This window comes from Varroa jacobsoni, unplaced genomic scaffold, assembly GCF_002532875.2.
Source record: "Varroa jacobsoni isolate VJ856 unplaced genomic scaffold, vjacob_1.0 scaffold_821, whole genome shotgun sequence".
Taxonomy (NCBI): Eukaryota; Metazoa; Arthropoda; class Arachnida; order Mesostigmata; family Varroidae; genus Varroa; species Varroa jacobsoni.
The window spans coordinates 548,771-558,644 of NW_019213723.1; the positions used below are offsets into that span (position 1 = coordinate 548,771).

Below are 9,874 nucleotides of genomic sequence, written 5' to 3' on the forward strand. Positions count from 1 at the left end.
TAACGATTCGACAATGATGTCCAATCTATTGACCGCGCATACTCATGGCTAAAATGCCTGAATGGGAAACCCAGAAATAGCGGATCCGATCCAAAATGGCCATAACTAATGTCAGCGTGTAATAGATCGTTCGAAATTGCCACTTCTTCCAAGTCGGTGCATGGTCTTTTAGAGCAAGTTTTATTTGTTCAAAAAATATGTTTTTCTGTTTGTCAAAAAACAAGTTTTATCTGTTCAAGACAGTTGGAAATATTTATTATGTATATTACTAATTTTCATTTAAAGGACATTTTGCAGATACACCATTTTTTGTAAGTACCAAAACGTTTAATCTACTACGAATAGTGGTTTTTGCACTTTGATGAACGCTTAGTAAACGCTAAGGCACGAAAATTCCGGACTAGAATTTGGCTAATGTCAAATAGAGTGTGTGCGAGCTAAATGCCACATGCTATCTCATTGCTTTGCGCCAAAATTCCCAATTGGCGTGATATTATCCATTAAAATTTGTTCTTACAAACTGGAAAACAAGTAAATTTGTTTTTGCACAGACGGCTAGTCTCCTCTGAGTACGCAATACCAGTTCTGTTTAAAAATTGCTCGCTACAACTTGAACGATGCGATAGACAGCTTCTGATCGTTGCATGCATGAAGTCAGAACATTTCCGAAACTTCATTAAAGGACAACATCTAAATGACTGGGTTATTATAATGGTATAAATAAACGGCCTTATTATAGCGGAGAAACTGCAAGAAGTTGTCTTCATTTGATTCCAAAGGCCTTTTTAAGCGAGATAGCGCTAAATATATAGGCAGTTGAAGGATCACGGTCAATAACATCAGATACAAAAGGCCGCGTATAAGACTACAAACTTACTTCAGCGGCATGTAGGCTTCAAGATATGGATTAATGATCATTATATCCGCGGATTCGCGGATTTAAAATCCTAATGCACTTATCCACTGTGAGCTCTGCATAAATTAGACAGTGAACGTATAAAAAATAGAATCAAGACCTCGTTATTAATGAAGAAGTTATTCGACTTCTGTTTACAGCGATTAGATTAGAGAACACTGTCGACATCATATATTTGAATGTTATGGCGTTTACCACCGTAACAAGGAATACTAGTACTAACTTAAGCCAATTTTCTTATCGTATTTTTCATTCCTATAATTGCGTACGTCTCTTCATGCATAGCAAAGGCTTCTCAAAATCGAACTCCTATACAAGCTTTCATGAGTGTCTGAACAAGTATGTTTTGCACTGTAAATAGCTATGACGAATGTACTTCGTAAGTTTCAATCAAAGCCCCACTAAATTCACAGTTCCTTGGCGGAACAGAACAAAATCGATTCCTATATTGTTCTCTAGGTAACTGACATCGACTAAACAAATAGAAATTTCATACTTCGTTATTTGAATTGCGTCTTTTTTTTCCAGTGACAAAAAGATGCGCGAGTTGATTTCGGATACTGGAAACCCAACTAATTCGTTGCAAAGCCCAGCCAGTCGTCTGACAGAAATTGGGCCATCGGTCATCGAGTTCCCTCGAAGGACGCTGTCGATATTCGGCAAATTTTAACTATCGCTCCTACAATTAAAGAGAATTAAGTGTGATAAATAGTAAATAGTCGTTTTATACATTAGGTTTCTACAAGTGGATGTGATAGACTTTCGAGACTGAATGGGTTTAGGACTACGCAACGTTAGCAGACAAAATTTGGTTGATTTACTCTAGGGAAAATGAATTTATTAAGAAAAACATCGCTTTATCTTGAAAATCAACGCTCAGCCGCGCAACTTCCTCGGAGATCAATAGAAACGTTAGGCAAAGAGGCCTCAAGCCTGGTACAGACTTAAAAGCTGCCAGACCGCTGGGAAAGTCTGAATGAAGGAGGGTACATTTAACACATACTAAAAAGCCTAAATAGTTCGAAAACTACTGAGTTTCAATGTTTGCCGTTTTCGTTCATGACAGTGTAATAAGTATCATATCTAAAAATGAAGGGGGAGATACGGCGCTAGATTCGTGAAGGTTAATTTTTTTACCCATCACCAGCTTCCACTTGAAAAGCTATTAACGATTAATTAATTCGGAAATCGTTACGTACGGCCGGCACTATCTATAACATTGGCCTTCATTATGACATACGGATGATTTGAGCTGGTTTTAGGCCTTACATGAACTCATATGATTGTACCATTGCTCAGTCTTAGGCTGCCATGAAGGCTTCGACATATATCAATGAGCCAATAAAATAGGAAGTTGGCATGTTCAGAATCAGATTTTCACTTTTCACAAAGCTGTGTGTGGGGCTCCCGCAGTACATTTTCTAGTTAATTACCATATTCACAGTTGTCCGTAGGGTCAAACGATTAAAAGGTGGCAGTTCGTAGAAAACACAACCTCGTATTCAAAGCAAATAGGACTATATCGATCAAACTGGATGTTTGTACAACTATTTAATAATAACTTAGTTTGACATCCGGTTTATTCGTTGTATGAAAGTATAATTATCTATCCATTGAAGTTGACGAGAACTACATCAATTTTTAGATTGCAAATAGTGACGCAAGGCCCAGGCAACGCCTTAATCGTTTTACGGTCGCCACTTGTCTTCCGTGCGCTTGACACTTCCACAACATAGCAAAAGCGCGCAACATTAGAGATAGCAGTACTATTAAGAAACTTGTTAAGTTTCTTATCTATATACGGTCCGTTTTTTAATAAATAAACCTGTTTAGTTTGCCCCTCCCCGTGTTGACATGCAAAGTTACGCGACTTGCCTACCTGATCCGTATGAATGAAAACGGCAAATCTGCAAACGTACACCAGCGTACGAACATATGGGTAGAGTCGTATACGTAGAGTTTCTGTGTACCGAGCACGAAGCTAACTTGAGTACCACTAAGTTTTCAGTTAACCAAATACAATAACAGCATTCACAAACGGGAGAAACTTTTTCGATCAACAAACCTCCCTGCAGATAGGGGGATCGGGCGGGGTACTGCCGATGCCACAGACAGCCATCGAATCACTGTGACTAGCTTTCATTGTTTTTGTCAAACACACATTCGAATTTGAGCTATTAGATCTATCTAGACCGGGGTACAGTACCAATACGTTGCAACGACGACATTAAGAAGCAAGCAGCCGACCGTCGTCACAACCAGGAATAACGGATGGTAGAGGGTTAAGACCTACTACTAAAGATTCGAGTTTGCTTATGAGCAGCTTCTTAAGAAGCTGTTTTCGACGAAGAAAAGTATGAAGTTGATGTGTTTGAAATAAGCTACATATACGTATGTTACGTTTACCTGTCTTGCCCTATATTCGAAAGGTATCGCAGCAATAGGCCAAACTAAAAACGTTTGATGCGATCCTAGTTAATATTTAAGACATCTTGCTTTCTATTGGTTCCTTAAGCGAGACAAATAGTTACTGAAGTAAACTGTATGGAAAGCAAGCTAGATTGAGACGGGGCAAGGGAAGCTATTCTATTCCATGTGCGATAAGTGGTTATCATCACAGCATTAGTTAGTCTATTTCATTGATGTATTTAACAAAAATGTTTTATTTATCCCTACAAATTTGCAGCAAGATAACTGCTAATTGACTGAAACCACTTGTACAGAATTAGTATAAACGCTAAGCCCATGAAGCAGAACAAGTTTTGCACCATAGAGAATGTCAGCACGAAAAACACTAATGTTCCTATTCGAATACTAAAAATCCGGCCTGTGTTTTGTCGAAATAGCATTATTTTGTTTTAAGAAGTTCTTTTTACTTTTTTTTTAATACTTTTTTCATGTATTAGTAACGTATTTTTTATTCTATTTATTTATTTTATTATTTTATTTAACTTACATTAGTTGAACAATTTCGATACAATGGTTATAAATTCTGAGTCACTTTGGAAAAATCAATACAATATGATGGTATGTCTGTTCGACAACCACCCCAATTTATCGTAACTTGACGGACTAGAGGAAGCAAATGGCTTTATCAATTAGACAGATCATGCAACTTTCGAGGCGTCAATTCGCGCGGAACAGATCATTCTAAGGTGAGCGCCACTAAACCATCTCATCATTGTTGACGGAAAGTATAAACAATATATGTTTATAATTGACAGCTTGGAGATAGGCAAAATTGCGCCCTCTTTTTTGGTGTTCCGAGTTGTGCATTTGCTATTGCCCTAACATTACTTCAATCTGGCCTTTTCCAGTGTGGAACAAAGAGTATCTGTCTAGGCTCAGTTTCAAAACTGCCCCTTCTATGTAGAATATTCCGGTGACTAGTAGGAGCATATTTTAAACCCCTTATAAATCCTCATCTAGCTTCTCGGTATATTCGATTCTAAAGCTGGCGATACAGCCCTACAAAAGGGTCAAGAGGGCTTTGCGACAGGTGCGATTGTATTATCAGCAAGTAATCGCAATCTGAGATTTTTCCTTTATCCCAGTCTGTTGATACATTTCGAATGCAACCTTTTATAAACGGAGCCGTCGTAGAATTTACACATGCGGCAACATTCTTCGTTCACAACCTGTTGTAGCCCTTTTTAAACGCTTCTGAATTCAGGAACAAATGTTACTTCTGCTGAAAGGCTTAGATCTAAGATAAACAGCCTTGAATACGTCAAACAGAACATTGTGACGCCTTTACTGATAATCACTGGCTTTTAAAGTTAATGAGTCACCTTTATGAATTCTTTGAATAAAAAGAACTAGCGCATGTAAGCAGCTCTAGATATTTTAGAATTTTATTATGTTGAAAAATCCAAACATACTGGAACGTACGACGGCCGATAAATTGCAGTATTGTAGTTGAAATGCAACAACTAACGCTATGTGCCATAAACAAAAACGCATGGTAACGATATGTTTTCCTACGTATTCTGCATGTATATATAAACATGATGAAAGCCCATTTACTGAACCTCGTTAGTTAAGGTGCTTGGCGTATTTTGTGCGTCATTTTTTACTCTATGAAAAATATTGGCCTCGGCCGGAGGCAAATGTAGATAACTTCTGAACTCTTAACCAATTTTCCATTGCTATTGAAATATCACGAATTCAATATCTATGGTTGAATAATCTCGAAGGTGAGTACTGACAAAGGTCTCTAAGGTTATTATCGTCAAATCCATAATTTGAATGCTAATATAAGACAAACGCTCACCCAAAGGGAACCATTTCATAAAAATAACCCGGAAGGATAATCCGGTTAATATGTAAGGCTTCGAAGCAATTCGCGAAGTAAGGCAATCATTGCAGGCGGATTTAGAAACCTGTAGAGACCAAAACCACACACGTATTAAAAAAATGTCTGTTCCTATAATGGACAAATGCTAGTACCTGGCTAGCACCTAGGAATAGGTTTATACGACACAGTTTCGCTTGCATTACGAGAGCCGCTTTAATACGATTCCGTCGTGCAGATCGTGAAGATCGTCGTGCACAATGGTGAGTGATGTGGGTATAATTAATGGGTTTTTGCATTTCTGGAATATGTTCAATGTTACTTGCTTAAACTTCACTTTGTCTTGTGTATAAAGAGCAACGAAATCATTTGATGAATTTGAATTATTTCAGATATGTAAATTTAGACTGTTGCATCTGGTGATACGGTTGCGGTTTGTCGCTAATACCAGATGCTTATGGTTTACATTTTTCAATAATTTTTTTGATAGTGTAGTATTGGGATATGCGACTCAAGCTTCTCGGAATTGATTTTGTAGTCTCTCCGCAAGATGTTCACCCTAAAGCTTCCGATTCCTCTGTCCTCCCCCCGCCCGGGCAATAACTCGTTTAGCTATCACTGCCAATAACCATTCCAAAAGATCATGTAAACATTTTAAATGCAATAAATATTAAAAACGTTTTGTTTTTCTTGAAGCTTTGTCATCGTCATGAAGCACTTGCGTGCCTCACTTACTTCCTATCCTTCGTGTGTAAAATAGAACATAAGTGTTTAGCAGTAACAGAGACTCACGAATATAAGAGATGTAAACCATATAGCGGAATCACCGTTGTTATCAGTTATTGATTACAATTATATTACCAGTGTTATATCTAAGTTACCAACATATTCAGTGTTAGAAAAATAAATCAAAGACAAGTGTCTAAATAACATCATTTTGCAGTCAGTTATAGAAACCATAGATAACTATATCAAAAATTATATTGTTTATCGTATTCTCTTCATCTCCGTCGACAGATTTCATGTCTATTGAATCACGTCGGCCCGCTAGGTTAGATCTCACTGCAGCCAATGATTTCTGACATCGCATAATATTGCTCGAGCTTTCGTACATCACGATCGTCGGTAGTGCATCTTTTGGGGTGCCGCAAATCGTAGTTGTCGCTCTTCACGAGCTCAAGCGATAACGGAACAGATATTGCACCTTGCCCGTATCGCATAAAGCAATGCTTCGATGGCCGCAGGAACATAAAATGTAACCAATATTATCAAACTCAATCTTTTTCACTGTCACTTCTCCCATAGCCGAAAAGAAAACTAAAAAATAATTAAACATTGCAATATAATTGTACTAAGAGTCCTGTTTATCTGACCTTAAGACTCTGACTGAAATATAATGAAAATACGAAACACGAACAATATGGCGATGCGCCTTCATAAAATGCATGTACACTCCTAGCGAGTGCAGATCTAAATCAGCTTTTACCTGCATTCCATAAAAGTAAATGATCCTCCTAGTAGGTAGGCTGAAATTTTCTATGAGTTACGAAAAAATTTAGATGGACGATGATGTTCTGTAGGAACCTCTTAGCAAAGGAAAACTGGCTTTTTGATGGATACTAAGGTTTTGCTCAACTTGAAGCCAGTTTAGGTGTTTTAGATATTTTGGAAATTCGATTAATTCCGAGATGTTCATCGGCTCTACAACTATAAGGGTTTGGTATTATTATTTATATTACATAAATATTCCGATTTTTACAGATTCCTAGGGTACAAGCATAAGCTGTCGGAAAAATTGGCGTTCAGTTGCTGACCCGATATTTAATCACTGAAGAGTATGCACAAAATAAACGACCATGTCTGTATGTAAAGTGTATAGGCACAGGACTTTTGGACCTGCATTTGTATTCCATCATAATATACTTTTTTTAACAATAACCATTATGTAACACTTGGGTGCATTAGTTGTTCAAGACAGCCATGTTAAAACGCACAACCAGGTCTAGTTTTCCCTGTTTGTTTGCATAAGAAAAATAGAAGTACCCTTAGGGTGCAACTTGCTACTAATCTGTATTTTGATTTGAGTTGGTAGTCGAATAGTTGAGACACAAAGGAGTGCTACTCAAACCTATTTTATGCCTATCAAGTTCCTGCCTATTGATATGAAATATCACTATGAAATAAACAGAAAATATTGTTTCTATAATACTGTACTATATAAATTATTACGATATGTAATAACCTTACGTTACGTAACCTTAGGTTACGATATGTAACCTTAATAACAGACCGCTTAAGTTAACACAGTTAAGAACCGCTTATATTTATTCTCATTATCAAGAGCATTTTAGTTTTGATCATTACATAATCAATATGAGTGCAGTTTACAGATATAAATAAAGGATATAGTATATAATTGGGACACGATCGGATCTTTTTGACGATTTGTTGTATATTCATTTATGTTTTATAATAGTTATAATGTAACATTTGGTTGTGGCCTGAAGTAGTTCTTGTTACATTTGTCGTTTTTTTTTTATTTAATCTGAACGCGTTTTTCTCGGTACGCAATGAAACGATTAGAATATTACTATTATTACTATAAGTATGCCCAGCAGCATAAGTTATATACACATACTTTTCGTTCTCGTTAATAATTAATTTTAACCAACAATACACACACACACAATCGGTTCACGAATGCATTTACAGGTTAACATATCTATAAATATATACAGAACTAAATCTACCATGATGATGATTAGATAAGCAAATTGCGTAGATATACACGCCATATACCAATCAGCGGTGATCGAGTCTCACGTAATAGAGGCCATCCGGGCAGTCATATGAATATAGAATGATCTCTCCCTCCGGGTTTAAATCGACCGTCAGCCGACGTCAAACAAACGGGCGTAAATCGAAAACGGACCCTATTGTAGAATCGGCAGGGACCACCAGCCATAATACATATAATATATAGTATTTAACTTATTATTGCTATTTATCGACCAAGAACACATAATTCCGTGTATACACCCAAACACACGCTCACACCCGCGCACACACACATACACACACGCACACACACACACACCCACCCACCCACCCACACATACACGCCAACGCACACACACATACTGATCAATGTTTGAATACATCAAAATCAGCCATCGTTATTGTCTAACATAGCAAGTATACATGGCATTATTAATAGCCCCATATTTGCTCCACCGTTATAAGCGTCGATTTGTGAATGCAATAATCATTGCCAACCTCCGGACGATTGCTACGATCTCAATGTTCTGTTATCCTACGCCGATCGCCATTAGATCAGTAACTGTCCATTGGATGTCCACTGCTGTTCGATGTATACACGAAATTCGACAAAGCATCTCATCGATGACTCCAACGCGACAAAAACAACGATCCAAACTCAACAAACCAACCCAACTATAACAACATGCCCCTCGAGAAACCAGACTAAACGAGGAAACCCCAGATGTAGGGTGAAACATAGAATGGACCAGCAACGTAAGCAGAAAGCATTAGCAAAGGTACGGTCACTATAAGACGATGACAGGGTAGGCTATGCGTGTATAAAAAAAAAACCAGAGAAAAATAAGTATTTAAATAGTCAGAAGGGTCGATAGAAAAGAAAAAAAAGTAAGAATAACTTAGGAAAATTAACGTACGAAGGCTAGTTTAAGGGAAAATAACGGAAGCTGTTCGTGATTATGACAATGGGCGCAGTAATGGCTTCACAGAAACAAGTGAGACAAACTGAACTATAGAGGCTAACTTCCGAGCGGCTGTGGCCGATTTCGGCATCAGCAACAGCAGCAGTGTTACGGTCTTTCGGTGTTTAGTGGCAGTGTTTGATAGCTAGTGCAACGAAAGTAAACGGTCACCGGCTGATTTCATGGTGCCGCTTCATGGTTATTGGCCTACGTGCTGCTAGTCCAGAAACCGGTGGCGACGGGAGAAATATTACGGTCAGGTAGACAGGCAGGCCAGTTTTCTGTCGAATACTATGCATACTGAATGGTGTCATTCCTTGCTTCGTCTGTAGTGGCTTACTTAGCTATCGATGGCTTTCCCCGTCTCTATACTGACGCCTTACGCTCATTGTCTTCGTGACAGAACCGCAGCAGCAATAGCAGTTGGCGAAGCTCTAGCCTGCTTTATCAACCACACCAACTTCATCAGGACCAGCTGGTATCCAGTACAAAGCAGCATTTGTTTCGATGCGGGTTCTGTTAGTTTTCAGCTTGCTATCGGTGATCGAGGTGCAACACGCACCTTTATCTCAACAAAGTTTAGATAGACGGTCTCCAGCAAAATGAATAGTAAAGGTAAAAAAAAGATTAACATAGGGAGAAATAGAAGGCTATATGTATAAAAAGGAAGAGGCACATCGGGAATTTGTTTTGCAGACGTACAAAGGAAAGACGAGGGCATGTGGTTTGTAATTCAAATCATGCGAAATCATGGAAAATAACAACGAAAGCTCAAGCTAAACATTTTTCAAAAAAAGCTTTTGCAAACTGTATGCAGCTATTGAAAAAGACTGAGACTAGAAGACAAAAAAGAAACTAAATAAGCATTGATCACCTGGTTCGTCACCAGTAAATCAATATCATCATCGCGTTATCCACAGCCAA

At 38.0% G+C, this 9,874-nt stretch overlaps 1 protein-coding gene across 4 annotated transcripts in view; it reads right to left on the minus strand.

Moving 5' to 3' along the window:
• Positions 1-7,508: 7,508 nt before the first annotated feature.
• The window catches only part of LOC111264100 (uncharacterized), a 64,478-nt gene continuing 62,112 nt past the window's right edge, over positions 7,509-9,874 (minus strand). For all 4 annotated transcript variants that reach the window (XM_086969962.1, XM_086969959.1, XM_086969960.1 and 1 more), the window contains one exon: positions 7,509-8,143. The gene's annotated coding sequence lies outside the window, so the exon portion shown is untranslated. The remainder of the gene's footprint in view (positions 8,144-9,874) is intronic.